The following is a 16,744-nucleotide window of genomic DNA, read 5'->3' as shown; positions in this document are numbered from 1 at the left end:
CCTAGCACTCATTCTTTCACAGTTGAGCTCCTGTTGATGCACTGTGTCTTGGGCTATTTTGTGGTCTCTACCTGTTTCACGTCCTGTGTGTTGGCTGCCCCTGAATCTTCTGACTCAATATATACACCGTCATGCTGTGATTCTGAGAAAGGGCAAAGCAGGAAAATAGGGAAACCATTGAAATGTGGTGAATCAAAACTGTGAGACCTCTAGAGAGTTCTCAGGGGGCTGCGTCTGAGGGGTGTAGGGCCAGAGCTAGAAAGGGCATAGCAGGTCCACCCACTGAGGACAGCAGAGTGGACAAAGCCTGAATCCTGTAGGAATACTGAGGTTCAAGCTGCCAGAAAAGGAAGCAGGAACTGCCCGATTTGGGGAAACAGGGCCACTGTCCCCAGCTTCTCTTGTGGCGACCTTCTGGAAAATAATGCTACCATAAGTGACCAGTTAAAACTGATTCAAATCAAAAGGGCAGATAGAAATTTCCCCACATGCCTGGCTCATACTACTGATGGTTAACAGATGGATTAGGGGAGGTAGTTCCTTAGAGTTCCTTCATCCTCAGCAACTGGCCAGAACAATTTCCTTCTCTTCAAGATGTAAACGGGGGTCAAATTATTTGTCATGGTGTAATGTGTCATGGGATGACTCATATCACACAAGTTGGGCAGAGATCAACAAGGCTCATAAGAGTTGTTGTCACATTAAAATAGACTTGAAAACCTCCAAAGTTATTTATTTGTGACTCAGTTCATGTTGGCACATTTCAAGTCACAAATATTCACAATGTTGTTTATTTAAAATACATAATCAGTGAGCCACTATTTTAATTATTTCCTCCCTTCCTTCCTTCCTTTCCTTTCATATTTACTGACCATGACATCGGTAATTTCTGAGAACCTACAGTGATATCTACTGCATCTCACACTCAATTGAGTTTAAGATAAGCTCTGCAAATGTAAATTTTTCTGTAATGAGGAGTAAATTCATTTAGAAACAAAGAAAACTCTGTATTCTCAGCCATACAAGTCATATATATAACATGAGAACAATATATTCTCCTTGGTTTAAGCCTGCTTCACAGTGATCCATTCTCTGTATCAAGATATAAATGTCAGCCATTGCCATGCTTTCTAAGTCAAAATTAATATTTGTGTGCCAATTGGATTCTTTTTCCTAGTATTATTTTCCAATATGTGATTAGCAAATAGTCTAAGCATATTCAGGGCAGGCATCATATATTCTCCACTCTGCAAAGCACAAAACACAAAATTCACAGAATTTTGAAAGCTGAAAGGAACCCTGGAGTCATGACCCCTCGTTCTACAGATGATTAACAAACAGGTTGAATGACTTGTTCAAGGTCACCAGCCAATGAATGGTTAAATTATGATTCTCATTCTTTCCACTCAGATTTTTAGCATTTTATACCCCATTGACTTTGAATCTGATACAGAAGAAATAGTGTTTCAGAGTCTGGGAGGATATAAGTGTGGCATTAAAAATACTACCTTAAACTTTTAAGGAGGTGAAAAATCTATAGCTTATGTATTTTAATTCTCCTTTAGAAGGACTCTTTATTCAAAACTACCCAGCAATGATCCATTCATCTATTGACATTCTACACTTCTCTGAGTAACAAAAATTATTTCCAGTAGTTAAGATAACCAAAAATTAGTCACCAGAGGCTCAAGCTATTTATTTATGTTAAAGTTGTCACAAATTTCAATTTCTAAAACGTAAATTAGAAAAATAAAAAATTTTATGTGGTTTGCTGTTTATAAATGGATATCCATACCTGAAAATACTCTAGAGTTATTTGCAATCTTGCCCTTGAGAAAGAAGGAAAAAAAATATGTCTTGGGAATGGATTATGACTATAGCCTCAAAATTAAAAAATAGACATTTGAGTCCAAGAAAGTGAGCATAAACACAGAGGAAGATGCTCTGCCTCATCAGAATTTGGGTTTTAGAAGATTTCTACAATTTAACTGCCATATAATTGAATATTATTATTAAAGCTAGCTTTTGAAAGAAGAAGATGTAATGGAGAGTACTCTTCAAGGGATTCATCATCCCTGTTGTGGCAAAAGCCCCAAATTTAGAATGTACAAGTAGTCTGTAGTAAGTCTGCAGACCCTTGGGTTGAGTTCTAAAACATGGGACTTTCAAAACCCAGGGCTTCTATTTCTGGACAAGTGAGAGGAACCAGCTACAACTTTTAATTGTAGGGACAGATAGAGGAAGACAAGTACTTTGAGTGTATCTTTCATCCAACTCAAACAAGCTAATCTCTCTTTGATAGTTTGGCAGACAAGTTCACCCATTTGGATGCAGCAAATTCAAGTAACTCAAATTTGAGATAAATCAGGCTCATTTTGTTAGTCTCTGAGATGTGCTTTTAAAAAGTGTTCTTTCTCCAGCTCCTGAACACACCCTGTGCTACTTGGCTCTCCTAAATCTGTCTCCACAACTTCCTTCCTTTACACAATGCTCAGGCCCACACGTTTCTTTTTTACTTTCACTCACAGCCAGAACTTGTAAACAGGTTCCTTGAACCCTGCTTTGTAATCCCTTCCTCATTTTGCACAACTGTCAGAAGCAACGGAGGCCGATGTGGTGGCAGGCAGCTATGGTAGGTGTATTGAAAGATGCCAGTGTCCTAGTTCCGACTGTGACACTCCTTTTCAATACATAAACTTCTCACTACACTGAAATGTTCATTATACCATTCAGAAGTAGAGGTCTAGTGTGACAATTTGCTGTAAAGTGCCTCTGTGATTATAAAGAGAAAATCAGTCACTTATTCTACTGGGATTGTTCATAAGACTGACAGACATGCTCAGTAAGGAGCGGAGAGCTTGCACCTGGTCAGGAAACTGCAAGATGAGACAACGGTTCCTCTGTTGCTAATAATTATGCCTTGGGTTTAATCACCAACTTCATGCCTGACAAAATGGAAGCCGAAGACTGGGGAAATGATGAAGCAATAGGTATTTAAATCACGGAACATTTTTCGTTCAATCAGTATGGTGATGAGGAGCTCCGTTTGTTAGGGATTCTAGCTGATGCAGACAGTATTTTAAATTAAGGTTAGTTGAAATGACGGCAGCAGAGTTTGAGGAGTGACACACTACAATGAATATGTCAGTTTTCTATAGGCTGGAGATAGACTTTTGATGGTTTGAATCATAGCTCAGAAAGCTCAGATTGAGTAAGAGAAAGCAATTTACTGCCTAACCCATGCCCATAATAGTTTCTCTTCCTTTTAGCTGAAGCAAAGAGTGGGATTAGGAAAAGACAGACAGCCTGGAGGAAGGAAACAGATGACTCTAGTTTATAAATCATTTGCATATCATTAATCGATTTAGGCAGCTGGACGGACTGGGCCTATTACTTAGAATACAGTGTTAACCTGGTCCAGTTTATACTTTCTAATCTCTCCATTGTAGAGCATCACTGTTTTGGCTTTGAAGCTGCCAATTCTAGACAATTTTCTTTCCCAACAAATTTCACAATCACACTCAATCACATCTCTCCCTGGGAGGCTGCTTCTTGATGTTGTATTTTTAGTTAAAATTGCTCATGAAATACTCTTCCACTTCCCCTCTCTCCTTCCCCAACATTTGCAAACCCCATCCATTCAAAGCATCACTAATTTTCATTAATTTGTATAAATGGCATGTTAAGTCGCTGCAAGGTCTCTTATTTTGATGCCCACCCTGTCGTGAATATTAATTGTGGAATAGGCTTTTCCTAACAACTCAGAAACTCAAGAGGCAGGTTTTCTCTAGACGCCCATGTTTATTGCCTCAAAGTGGCAACACAAAGGAAGTTTAATTAATTGAACAACTGGGAGCTAGCTACTCAGTTTATCATCTCAAAGCAGAGACAAAAAGACAAGAATAACTCCTGCTGGATGGGGACAAAAGGGCTAACTGCAGTTACCTCTTAATTAGCCACGTATGTGTGATGCATCTGCGGAATTTCCTAGGGCAGATTTTCAGTTGTAGTGCTCTCCTTAGCCTAATAGGCATATAGGCACTTCCTCCTATGATAGATCCATCCCCGTCAGCTCTGAGAACCCTGAAGTGCAGTTTGGGTATTAGCCCAAGCACTTGGTGTTGTATAGTATATATGTCTCAGTTCTCGTTTCCACGGGATGTGCGAAGAGCTGGCCTTCAGCAGGATAAGGTCCTGCCAAACTAGCCATGTGACCTTGGGCACACCTCTCTAGGCTTCAGTTTTTTTATGGGTAAAATTCACAAAGTGAATCACTAAGGATTCTTCTAACATGACATGATTTTATCCTTTTTTTGAGTTAATGTGGATTAAACTCCTGATGAGTCAGACACTGTGCTGTGTGCCTTCTAGGCATTCTCCGGTTTGCTCCCCCAACAGCCCATAGAAGCTGGTACTATTATTCACCCCACTTACAGGCAAGGACACTGAGGCTTAGAGAGAGAGAGCTCATATCCCAACTATAAGCTTCAAATCATTATTGTTTTTGAAATAAATATGTGCCTACTATTTAAAAATCAGTCAATACAGAAAAGCACAATTAATAAAGCAAAAATAATTTTCACCACTCAGGAAGATATTATTAAAGTTATTATTAAAACAATTAACATATACACCTAGCTAGAGCTGGTTAGACACACAAATAAAAGATAGAAAAAATGGTGCAACTCTTCCTGATGTAAAGTATGTTAAGCTATATTGTACTTGGTTCTAATAATGAAAAAAATGAAACTGAAGAAATACTGGTTTTTAGGTGAGTCTTCTGCAGGAGATAATATTTTCTAAGGAAACTCCCAAGGGTTAAGATAATAAGATTATGAAAAACATTTAGAACCCAGAATCTTATCTATATACGTTTAACTTCATATTTCAGTTTCAGACAGTATTAACTAATTCTCTGCTATAAAAGGTGAATATAGTAGTAGGTATTCCCACCTTCTAATTTATCTTTGTTATCATTTTGTTTTAAGCCATTAAGCTTTTTAACATTTATATTCTGTGCTGTATTTATAATTCCTAGGATTGGGGAATAACTCCACGACACCAGGATTTATAGTTTTGATTGTAAGTTTAAGAACCAAATTTGTTGTTTTGGATTTATTGCTCACTTTTCTTTGTACTGCACAGCTTCCCCATTCCTTGAGTACTTGTGTTCTGATTCATGTTTTGGTTGGCTAGAGTTTGCCATCATGCAGAACTTTCAAGAAGAATGCGAAATGATGAATTCTCTAAATTCTTGTGTGCTTGGAAATATGTATACAAATACTTGGCTAGATTTAATATTCTTGGGTCATAGACATTTTCCCTCAGAATATTGTAGACATTGCTACATTGTCTCCTGATATTGTGATTATGGGGAAGTCTGAGGCCAATACAATTTTCCCCCTTGTGGATGACTTATATTTTTCAGGCTTGATACCTAAAGAAGTCTTCCTTTATTTTTACTATTGTAACACAATATGCCTTCATGTTGAATAATCTTCATCAATTTGTTCTGGGGGAAAATTCTACAGTTATTTGTATATTTCAGTGATTTTTTTTTATCAGATCAAACCACAAAGAGACTCATGAGACAGGGTAAGTATGCTTACATAACATGATTTAAAGGGTAATAGATAGGTTTTTCCCAAAATAAAAGTCTCCTCTTGTAGCCACTAAACTTGAAAAATATTCCACTTTGTGAAAAAATACATTTTTTCAGTTGTTTCCCTCAAGCCGAGCAGTGTCTGGCATCCAATGTACATGCCATAAAAATCTGGTAAAATAGAACACAGGATAACTGCCAGAGGGCAGGAGAGAGGCCAGTGGGTACTAGAATAGGAGGTAAAAAGATTCCATATAAACTTCACTCTCTTGTCCTGCTTTATCTAGAGCAGTAATTCTTTAAATAGTCCTATTCGATTTAATCCACTCAAGAGAATCACTAGTGGGGTGAACCACTATCAATGAGGTGGTGTGCCTATGCTTCACTAGTTGGGGGTGCTTATAAAAAGGTTAAAAATCACTGGTTGGGGCAAGAAACACTCAAACTCCTTCATCTTGGACCCTGGTACCCCAGCTGGTTTCCTGCTTGAGCATCTCCCTGATCTAATCCCTCAAAATAATTTTTCTGAAAGAAACAAGTAAAACAAGTACCGGTGGAGATAGTCTGAAGTCTTAGACTTTGGTATTTCCCTACTGCTTCCCATGAGAAAGAAGCTAAAGAGTCCAAGGTCTTTGGGTTAAGATGCTCTCAAATTCTTTAGTCAGGACACTGATCTCCTAACTTGTCTTCCTGCTCGAGTTTTCTCCAAGTATAAAGTTCGTGGCACAGTCCCTGTCAGTGATAAATACAAAGCAAATGTTAATTCCTGACCTTGCCCCATCTCAATATATTGGTCAATTACTATCTGGTCATTTTGCATTGAAGTTAATTCCTGGAATGTCTGTCTCCTTGCAGACTGTGAGCCCCCCTGGGCAAGATCAGTAAATGTTCACTGGATCAGACTAAATTCTTGGGGCCAGTGTTCCAGGAAGACACAGCTCCTATCTAACTCCTCTCTGTCCTCTTTCCCTGAGTGCACCTTCTCTCCAGTCCTAGGAAGTCTAAGTGATAAGGGTAGCAGTCTGTAGATCTGTATATGTATATATGAGAAAACTTCTTATGCTGCACAGAAAGCCCAGAACTTGCTGGTGGCGGAAGGCTTGGGTCTGACTCCTGGTTCTGCCCTGACCTCACTGAGAGAACTTCTTTTCTCTCTGGGTCTGACTCCTCACGTGTCTTTCCCACACCTGCCATGGGGAGCGCTGTGGAGATGACCTCAGTCCAGGAGTGGTGCAGCCTCCAGCATGGCTCTATCATCCTTCTTGGTGCCCCTGCCCTGCCCCCATCCACTCCCTCGCTTTCCTCAGGTCCCGGGCCCTCCCTTCCCCCTGTGCTCTCAGGAGCTGGCTTTGACCATTTCTCCTGCACAGTGAGGTTACAGGGCCCTCTTACAAATACTGCTCCCTCCATCTGGACTGACTGGGGTAGACTGTCCACAAAGATGGCCACAAACAGTCCCTCCCATCCCTGTATGTACATAATGCTCCTCCCATTATAGGTGTGAACTGTTTTCTTCCCTGTGACTCAAGACTGGCTCACGATTCACTTTGGCCAATAGAAAATGGCAGAAGTGATGCTGTGTAACTTCTGGGTTAGACCTTGAGAGCTCTCGCAGCTTTCAGTTTTCCGTTTTGGGATCCAGCCACCACGTAAAGTTTGGACTAGACAACTGAATGCCAAGAGACCCCATGGGAAGAGAGAAAGAGAGAGGAATTAAAAGAGAGAGAGGTTCAGCTAGACCTGAATCATTCCAGCCACCCCATCTGTGGCAACAAACATGAGGGAAGCCATCTTGCACCTTCCAGGCCAGTCGGAGCTCCCAGCACTGGTGACTCCATCCAGCACCACCGGGAGCAGATCTGCCCCACTGAGCCCAACCAATGTGAATAAACACTCATGAGAAATAAAAAATTGGTATTTGTTTTAAGCTCCTAAGTTTTGGGGTGGTTTGCTAAGCCAAAAACAATAGGAATTCTGGCCTTCCTTTACCCCTAATATTGGCTTAGTAAATATGGACTCATGTTTCAATATTTGGCTCAAGAGTCAACTTCTTGTGGATTCTATGTCCTTACCCTGCCACTACAGACCTATTTTCCCTTCCTCTCCAAAACTCTGTAGTACTTTCTATTATAAGTCATGTGCTTACTTCTCCCAAAGCCTCTGGGCATCTTGAGGACAGGGCCTTGGTCTAAATTATTTTTGCCAGTGCACAGTGTCTGGCACATTTAGATACTCAGTCATTGTTTGCTGAATGAATAATTAAATGAGTGAATGAGAAAATTTAACAGATGTTATCTATACACCTTCCCAGCTCCAAAATTTAATCTTGTAATCTAGCAATGCACAGGAAAGTCAACATAAGCAATTTCTCATACCACATGAACCTGAATTCATGAAAGATGGCAGAACTACACTGAAGAGTTTAGGTGTCCAGAGATTAAATCCTTTACTGGAGGGCATTGTTTGAATCAAAGCAAAGCAATTAACAACCATGCACTGATCATGGTCTATGCAAAAGTGTAAGACCTAGCTGCCCTGCGAGGAGTAGCAAGTTTAGCCAATACTACTACTTCCCTCACTCACATGGTCTGCAGTGGCCATGAAGATGGGCAGATCTACAATACTTAAACAGTCAATATTTATTAAAGGCACAGTTCCTTCATTTTACGGTTGAGACAAGTTAGGTCAAAGAGGCCAACTATCTCTCTCACGTCACATAGCTGAAATGAGGAAGAGGTAGGATTCAAATGCAGGCCTGCCTGACACTTAATCAGAGCAGTTTTACTTGGTTTGGGCAAAAGCACTAAAGGTGGGAAAAGACCAGAACATCCCTCTGAGTCATGAGGCCAGGCAAGTAATGATGAAGACCATGTCTTCTGGCAAACTGCATTACCAAATAATAGTGAAGACCTAAAGAAAACAGCAGCCACGGTCTGGCATACACCATCTTCCATTCCCAGCACTGTAATGCCTTCTAAATGTCTGTGAACTTCTAGTTCTGCTTTCTAGTCTGTTCATCTTCTAGGCTACCTCCAGAGTTATCCTCTCAAACACAAATCTGAGCTAGTTATTCCCCTACTTTAAATACACAGCATAATGTCCAATTTCCTTTACCCATCAGACAATGTCCTCCCTAAACTCACCCCAACATTCTTCACTTGTGTTATTTCCAGTCATTCTTGAGCAGAGGTGACCAGATTACTCACCATTTCCCAGAGCTGTGGGTTATTTTCAGGTCTCCCTACCTTTAACCATGCTGCTGGCTCTTCCCAGATTGCCCTTCTGTTCCCAGAAAACATTTCACCTCACCTCCTCTGCAAAGCCTTCTTCATCTCCCAAGCAGTACTGCACACTTCTGCACCCATACACTGTGCACACCACTCAGTTACCATATATATGTTTTTACGTATCTATCTCTCTTCAACTCTCAAGGTCATATCCAGGCCTCCTCCCTAACACCTGGTGCACAATTCCTGACACTCACTGGTCACTCCACAAATGTGTACTGAATGCAGAAGTACATTTCTCCTCACTCATATCCCTGGCTTGCTGGAGAGATACATTGTCTAAAAATTTTAATGTTTATCTTTTCCTTACAGTAGGTAGTATGGTGTGTTCAAGTTCTTAATAATAGTACTTCTCAAAAATCTTTCATTTCTATAGAAAAAGGTATTTCAAATCCAAAGGCCATTCCCTACAGCAAATGTCTAATATGCCACTTGTGATGCTGGAATAAATGGTATATGTTCATGTGGTACAGACTTGCCGTTCCTCCGGTTTGTTCTCATGACAGCTCCAGTGGGAAGCAGCCTTGTGCCTTGGGGCTTGCTACATGTTACCGTCATCTTCGTCTGCAAGGCTATGCCCTCCCAGTGTAATGCACAGAAGTGACTTTAAGCAGCTAGAAGGCTTTCAGAGCCTTCCATTTTTCCCTTGCTCATAAAGGTGCTTTGGGTTAATTATATCATAAGATTCAAAGATTCGAACATGTTCAGAATTCAGTAATGAGGTGCATGACACACCATGCTATTATACTGCCTGTTTCAAAGGAGATTTCACTGTCTTTACCTTTCATGGATTACTGTTTTGTCACATTACTAGCTACAAGTCCCAAATAAATGTTTAATGGCATGAAGTCAGACTTTCCTTGTACAACACTGTGTAGCTCCACTGGCAAGTGCAGCAGGTTTGACAGAATATGCCTCCTAAAAGGCTAAATTAGCCTACAATTAGGACAGTTTCAAAGACCAGTGCAGGGAGTGGCTAAGAGAATTCCTAGAGTGCAGGCCCAGTTGTTCTTCACCCATGAAGAGATGGGCACAGTGTGCAGACTGTAGAGGCTTAGAATTAAAAGAGTGGAGCCTTCTAAAAATGTGTTTATTCATTTGTTCTCAAGTATCTCTGGGTTTACGCTTGGCTCCAGAGTAAGGACTATCAACAATGCTTACTCTGGATTAGCTCCACAGATAACGAATGTTAAATCCAGTGAGACAACTGAATCCCTGACCACTCAATCCAAAGGAACTGTTTTATTAGTTTAACAAACACACAGATTAGCGTACTAAGGAAATAACCACATTACCTTTCAGCTGGTGGTAGGATGGTAATGTATAGAAAAAGCACAGGCTTTGGAGAAAGACTTGGATGTAAACCCCAATATATAACCTTGGGGGAGGCCATTAAAAACTCTGTGACTTAGTTTCCTCAAATGTAAGAGAAGCATGTTATTAATAGCTATCTCCTTGGGTCACTGTGAGTACTCAGTGAGAAAATATATAGCCCAGGGTCTGGCACATCTTAAGCACTTGAAAAACAGAATATCTAATTATTGTCTTAAGAAAGAGGGAAAATATATAAGAAATAAACATAGAAAATTCAGTATAAATAGAAAGCATAAAATAGTAGGGTCAAATTCCAAATATATCATTAATTATTCATGAATGAGTTTCACTTCCAGTGAAGACGGAATAACAGGGACCAGATTTACCCTCCCATCTGAAACAACCGAAAACTGGACAAAAGAAAACAAACAAAGGTTTCTAAGACACTGGGTAATGAAAGGGAGCAATCCCAGAGAGGTGGGAAACAACTGAGGGGAGCCATGTGATTCCCCCAGCTTCCTGTGTTCAGAGAGTTTCCAGGCAGAGGCACAGAGAGACAAATGCTGATGGAACCTGATAGACTTCCTGAATTCAGGGGATGAGAGGCAGGGAAAATAATGGAAGCTAGAGTTTGCAGCACAGAGTACTAGCAAGGAGAAAGCTGCAGAGGATCCTCCTTGAGTACTCAGAACACTGATCAGTATGTGCATATGAGGAAACTAACCAAAGCTAGGAGAATAAAACTACAATATCTGAGAAGAAAAATATACTAGAATTGATTAGCAGCCTATTAAACCCTAAAGGATTAGAACAGTACTCAGGGCTCACACTGGGCCAGGAGTACTGCCCATTCCCACCAGCCCAACTGGAAAACCTCATAATTCACAGTGCACTGGATAGAGAACTAAAAAGGGTCATGCCCAAGTCATAGGCAAAATAAGTCCTAGACTAAATGCTGTCCCACTTAAAAATCTTAAAAACAAGACTGAAAGAATCAAACTGTTTCCAAGCAACTAAACTGCATGGCTAGAATTAAATTCAATAATATTTATAGGAAAGCAAAAACATAGTACCCCACAAAGTAAAATTCAGAATATCTGGCATCTGATCAAAAATGATCACACATGCAAGGAAGTAGGAAAATATGATCTATAATATGGAGAAAAATCTATCAAACTAGACTGGGAACTGACAGAAATTGTTAGCATTAGTACACAATGACAACAAATCCAGTATTGTCACTGTACTACTCAGTATGTTATAAAAATGTTAAGATGTGGAAAATGTAAGAAAAGCACAAATAGAACTTCTAGTGGTGAAAACTACAATATCTGAGAAGAAAAATACACTAGAATTGATTAGCAGCCGATTAAACATTGCAAAAGAAAGATTAGTGAACTTGAAGACCCAACAACAGCAACTATTCAAAATGAAACTCAGAAAGAAAAAAATGTTATTTTTTAAAGAAATGAGAAAAGCACTGGTGATCTGAAGGACAATTTTAAGAAACCTAATGTAGGAATAAGTGGAGTCCCCAAAGAAGAAGAGGGAGGAGGGGAGCAAAGACAAAATATTAAACAAATGACAGTTGGAAATGTTCAAATTTGATGAAAACTATAAAACCTGAGATCCAAGCATCTAAATGAATCCCAAGCATAACAAACATGTAGGAAATTCTACCAAGGAACATTATAATGAAATTGCTCAAAACCAGAGGTAAAGAGAAATTTTAGAATCAGCCTAAGGAAAAAGGCACATTGTGAACAGAAAAACAAAAATAAAGATGACAGCATATTTCTCCTCAGAAACAACATAAATGAAAAGGTATTGTATCAACATCTTAAAATACTGAAAGAAAAAAAATCACCAACATATAAGTCTGTACTCAGCAAGAATATCTTTTAAAACTGAAAGCAAAGCAAAGACTTTTTCCAATATACAAAGTCTGAAAGAATTTGTCTCTAGCGGATCTTCACTACAAGAAGTGTTAAAGGAAGTCCTTTAGACAGAAGGAAAATAACAGGTGGAAACAGGCATCTACATAAAAGAATAAAGGGCATTAAAAATGTTTAATATGTGGGTAATTATGTATTTTTTCTTACCATTTAAAATTCTTTAAAAGGTAATTGATTATTTAAACAAAATGAGTATTGTGGAATTTATGTCATATGTAAAAGTAAAGCTGTATAACAACAGCATAAAACTAGAGAGGGAGAAACAAGTATATTATCATAAGGTTCTTAGACTCTACAGGAAGTGTTATAATTTCATTTCAAGGTTGTTTGTGATAATTGAATGGTGCATAGCATAAACCCTAAAGCAACCAGAGTTATAACTAATAAGCCAACAAAGGAGATAAAAGGAAATCCTTAGTAAGAAATATTCAATCCAATAAAAGCCAGAAAGAGGAGAAAGGGAACAAAGGATACATGGGACAAGTAGAAACAAAGATGATAGATATAAGCCTAATTATATCAATAAACACATTAAATGCAAATGTTTGGAATATCCCAACTGAAAGATACAGGTTGTCAGATTGGATAACAAAGCAATGTTGTGCTGTATGCTGCCACAAGAGGTATACTACACAAATACAGTGCACTTATTTAACAAATAGGTTAAAAGTAAATGGAAAAATGTGCTATACTAATACTAGTCAAAAGAAATATGGAGTGACTATTAATTTCAGACAAGGTAATTTCAGAGCAAAGAACATTACAAGGTACTGTTCTTTCACCATCATAACGAGGTCAATTCATCAAGAGGATTTAACAATCCTTAACACTCATGCACCTAATAGTGGAGCTTTAAAATGTATGGAAGAAAACTGACAGAACTACAATGAGAAACAGAAAAATGCACAACTACAGTTAGAGATTTCAAAACTTAATTGACATTTATACAACACTCCACCCCAAAACATGATATACATTCTTTCCCAGTGTACAAGAATATTATCAAAATAGACAATAAAACAACTATCAATAAATTTAAAAGGATTAACATCATAAAAAGTATGTCCTCTGACCAAATGGAATTAAATTAGAACTTAATAGCAATAAATAGAAATCAGTTAAAATAAAAACTTAGTCATATTTTGTATGTGTGCACACTCACAGACATAAACACATATCTATGTACTGTTTTCAAGTGACAGACCTGAAACATTCAGAAACATTGAAAATCAAAAACTGAAAGCATATATTAGTAAAATATTTTATGGCTATTCTCATAAGTAATAAAGATATTTTGAAGCAAGAAGCATTAGTAGGATAAAGTCACTATATAATAACAAACTTTCAATTCACTGAGAAGATAAAATGATTTTAAACTTTATGCAAAAAGAGAAAATACAGAAATGTTAAAGAATTGACCCCCCAAAAACCCAGACAAACAAAAAACCTCCTGCAACTTATAAGCAATATAGCAAAGCTTGAGGATAAAATGTTAATATACAAAAGTCAATTACTTTCCTAAGCAATTGGAATTTGAAATCAAAAACACAATACCACTTACATTAGTACCAAAAAAATGTAGTGCTTAGGAATAAACTTAACAAAATATGCACAGATGTATATGAAGACAATTACAAAACTATGACAAAATAAATCAGATATCTAAATAAATGGAGAGACATTCCACATTTGTGGATACAATGACTCTATACTGTTAAGATATCAGTTCTTCCAAAATCAATCTATAGATTCAACGCAATCCCAATAAAAATCCTAGAAAGTTATTTTGTAAATATTTACGAACTGATTCAAAAGTTTGTATATAAAGGCAAAGACTCAGAATAACCAACACAATGTTAAGCAAGAAAACAAAGTTGCAGAACTGACACTACTTAACTTCAAGACTTACTATAAAGCTACTGTAATCAGGACAGCGTAGTATTGACAAAAGATTAGACAAATAGATCAATAGAACAGACCAGAGAGCCCAGAAATAAATTCACATAAATATAGTAAACTGGTCTTTGACAAAGTAACAAAGGCAATCTAATGGAAAAAGAATAGTCTTTTCAACAAATGATGCTTAAACAACTGGACAGCCACATGCCAAATAAAACAATTCTAGACACTAACCTTTCATCTTTCATAAAAATTAACTCCAAGTGGATCACAGACCTAAATGTAAAATGCTAAATTAAAAAAATTCCAGAAGATAACATAAAAGAAAGTCTAGGTGACCTTGGGTTTGACTTGGTGACTTTTCACATATACCACCAAAAGCATAATCCATGAAAGAAAAAAATTAAGTTAGACTTGATTAAAATTCAGAAGTTCTGCTCTGCAAAAGACACTGGTAAGAGAATTAAAAGACAAGCCAATTAAAAGTGACAAACACTGTTAAGAGACTTAGAAGACTGAAAGAAAATATTTGCAAAACACATATCCAATAAAGGACTATTACCCAAAATATATAAGAAAACAACCAAATTTAAAATGGGCAAAATATCTGTACAGACAAGTAACTATAGATAGCAAATAAGCATATGAAAAGATGTTCAATATCACATGTCATTAGGGAATTGAGAATTTAAACAACAATGTGCTAACACTGCACATCTATGAGAATGGCTAAAATTCAAAACAAAAATGGCAAGGATATAAGAGCAACAGGAACTCTCATTCATTGCTGATGGGAATGCAAAATGGTACAGCCACTCTGCAAAACAGTTTGGCAGCTTCTTACAATGCTAAACATAGTCCTTTTTATATTATGATCCAGCAATAATGTACCTAGGTATTTACCCAAATGAGTTGAAAACTTATAACTGCACAAAAACCTGCACACCGATGTTTATAGAAGTTTTGTTCATAATTGCCAAAAACTGGAAGCTACCAAGATGTCCTTCAAAGGACAAATGGAAAAACAAACTGTGGTACATCCAGACAATGCAATATTATTCAGTAATAAAAACAAATGAGCTATCAAGCCACAAAAAGACATAAAGGAAACATAAATGCATATTTCTTGGTGAAAGGGGCCAGCCTGAAAAGGCTCGATACTGTATGATTCCAACTATATGACTTTCTATAAAAGGCAGAACTATAGGAAAAGGAAAAGAAAATCAGTGGTTGCTAAAATTTGGGGAGTTGGGGATGAACAGGTGTAGCATAGGGGATTTGTAGGCAGTGAAACTTTTGTGTGCAAACGTGTAATGGTGGATAATGACATTATTCATTTGTCAAAACCCATAGAACCCACAGACAAAGAGTGAGCCCTAAACTGTGGACTTTGATTAATACAATGTATCAATATTGGTTCACTAATTGTAGAAAATGTACCACAGTAATAAAAGATACTAATAATAGGGGAAACTGTGAACAGGGGAAAGAGAGAGGGTATGTGACATCTCTCTGAATTATCTGCTCAATTTTCTGTAAACCTAAAGCTTCTCTAAAAACACTGTCTACTATTTTAGAAAAAACACAGCTTCAATATTCAACATAACAATTTCCAAATTAATAAAGAAAAATCAATAAATCAACCAATATACTGAGGAATTCTAACATACCTCTCACAATAATTGATAAAGTATGCAGACAAAAGTAAGTATATCCAAGATTGACCCACATAATAAACACTTGTTTTGTGGAACATATTTCAAACATTACACTTATCAGTAGGAAAATTCACATTCTTCAGAGATATTTATGAGAATTGGCCTCTTAGTAGTCCATAAAAGAATGTCAAGAAATTTCAAAATATTGTTATCATTAGGATCATGTTAAGTTGGAAATCAAAAGATAGTTACAAAAAGCCATGTGCTTGGAAATTTGAAAGCATACTTCTAAATAACTCTTGAAAAAGAAACAAAAATGAAAATCACGATAAAAATAACAAAAATTCCACATGGCAAAAATTGTGAGTGTAACCAAAGCATTCCTTTGAAGATAAATTATGGTATTAAATGTTTATGTTAAAAAAGACAGAAGACTGAAAATTAAAGAGCTATGTATCCAACTTAGGAAACATTTTAAAAAGAGAACTACAGAAGAAAGGAAAAGGAAAATAATAAATATAAGGATGAAGTTACTGAATTGGAAAAAAAAAAAAGAAAAGAAAACAGGATCAATAAACTTGAAAGTTTATACTTTTAAAAAGGCTAATAAAATGGACAACCCCAAGGTAATAAAGATTAGGAAAAAAATGACAGGAGCAATAGAAGAAATTAAGGAATACTGCAGATATTTAAAAGCTTATGAGAAAAATTATACACATCTTCTTGCCAATAAAATTGAAAACAAATGAAATGGACAAATTCCTAGAAAATATCTTACTAAATTTGACTCAAGAAGAAAAAGAAAATTGAAATAATCTGCTGACTATTATAATTATTTAATAGTTTGAAATCTTCTCACAAATATCAAGATAGTGATTAGCTCCAGGGTTGGGGAATTGGAGGGTGGAGGGGGGTGGCACCCAGAGGGCTTCACAGATATTGCTACTGTCCTATTTCTTAAGCTAGGTGAAAAAATTTGGATGTTCTTTTTATTATTACTCTTTGTATTTTGCACATATGTTAGACATT

Source organism: Manis pentadactyla, chromosome 7 (genome assembly GCF_030020395.1).
Source record: "Manis pentadactyla isolate mManPen7 chromosome 7, mManPen7.hap1, whole genome shotgun sequence".
NCBI classification, from domain to species: Eukaryota; Metazoa; Chordata; class Mammalia; order Pholidota; family Manidae; genus Manis; species Manis pentadactyla.
Note: the sequence above shows the minus strand (reverse complement) of the source record.